Genomic DNA, 1988 nt, shown 5'->3' on the forward strand with positions numbered 1-1988 from the left:
CAGAGGGCAGTATTGCAGGTTTCTAATATTATTATTTTCTCTACAACTGAGCAGTGGCCAGTGCTGGTGAAGCCCCTCAATGTCCTGAATGGCTTCTGCCATCCTCAGGCAGTGCTGTAGAGCCATGGGCAAGCCCAGACATTTTCTCACTGGAGCTTTAAAATAACCCAGGACTTGTGACCACAGAGGCTAGTGTTTGTCCATGAATACACTGGGTTACTGTGGGGTGCATAAATATTGCTATCATAACGATGAAAGCATCCTCTTACTACTAAGATACAGTTTACACAGTGGGTCATGGAAATTATCTCATTAGCTAAAACAAGTATCAGGACTCAGCAGGCTTGAGATTCCGGCTTTTGACTGAGCCTAATACAAGTACTCACGAATCTCTATTTCTAGGGTTTCTGTCCAAGCACACAGATTCCCGTGCCCACAGCTTAAGCCTCTCCTATTGAAATCTCAGGGTCTAAGTTGCATTTCATTCTGCCGTTCACATCTGCTGCCATTTCAGAGCACAATGGTCACAGTAATTTTTAAAAACAGAAAGCAGCTGTGAAGCCCCTGCAGATAACCCTAACTGAAGCGAGGGGATCATGCCCTTGTGCTCCCTCCCCATGCCCCCTTGACTAGTCACTGGAAGGGACTTGATTCCAGAGAGGCATTTCCTGTGAACTGAGGGCAATTCCTGGAGAGGACCTTGGCTGGGAGTCATCAAAAACTGATGCCCTTGGCAGCTTGGGTACTGAGTGCCTCAGTTGTAAAGGGGGGATCTGGGTGACATCACGCCATCCACTGTATTCCATGTCTTGGAACACTTACACCTATTATCTTCATATAGAAAGTTCACCTGATTTGAGACTAACTCCTCCAGGATTCATGCTGTTCTCTCCCTGAAGGAGCTCACACGAGAAGGAATAGTGGATAATTCTGGGCCCTTTGTCACAGCTGCCCTCTACGCCATAGTGATGACCATTTGCTCTCTCGTCTACTATGCAGTCAATTNCTGGACCTTCCTGAACATAATATTTCTATCCTTGCATTACCCATCTCTTATTCCCTGTTGTTTATATTGTCAGGTAAAGTCTTTTAACAATTAATTATTATTTTTTTAGTAGGTTTATTTTTTGGCGGGTGTCCAATGGGTACCCGAACTTTGACCTTGGCTTTATAACACCGTGCTCTAACCGACTGAGCTAACTGGCCAGCCCCGTTTTTTAACATTTTTAAACATAGTTATTTTAAATCCCCTGGCTGATAATTCCAGAATCCGTGCTATATTTGAATCTAGTTCCGATGCTTTCCTTGTCTCTTTAGACAGTATATTTTCTTTCCTTTTGGTGTCACTGGTAAGTGTTTTGTCGAGAACCACACGCGTTCTGCAGAGTGAGAGAAACAGAGGTAATTAGACATCTACTGGGAGGATTTATGTTAATCAGGGTAGAAGTTGGGCTTTACTTCTTCTGGCTATAGGTTCCAGAGCCCTCAAATTCCTCTAGTGTCCTTGTTTCTGTTTTCTCTTTTATTAATTGTGACAAAAGTAAAATACTAACAAAAGATGATTGTAATTGTGGAAACTGGGTGTGGAATAAATTAGATTTCTCTGTACTGTCTTTGCAATAATTCCGTAAACCTAAACTTTTCTTCAATATATGTTTTTTAAACTTTGGGGTTTTTCTTCAATGTACATGTTTATAGGGTACAATTTCTTATTTCATTATACAAATAAATTGTGTAAAAATCTAATCAGAATAATTAGCACATCTGTCACCTCTACATTTACCATTTCTCTGTGGTTATAACATTCAAGATCCTCGTTTCTGGCTATCTTGAAATATCCTATATAATATAATTAGCTATTGTCACCCTAGGGCACCAGAACTTATTCTTCCTATCTTACCAGAATTTTGTAACTTTGCACCAGTCACCAACATTTCCCTGGCGTTCCCCTACCCACTTTCTTTCTCTGCCTCTGGGAATCACGGTTC

The sequence above is a fragment of the Galeopterus variegatus genome, unplaced genomic scaffold (assembly GCF_000696425.1).
Source record: "Galeopterus variegatus unplaced genomic scaffold, G_variegatus-3.0.2 Scaffold8249, whole genome shotgun sequence".
NCBI lineage: Eukaryota > Metazoa > Chordata > Mammalia > Dermoptera > Cynocephalidae > Galeopterus > Galeopterus variegatus.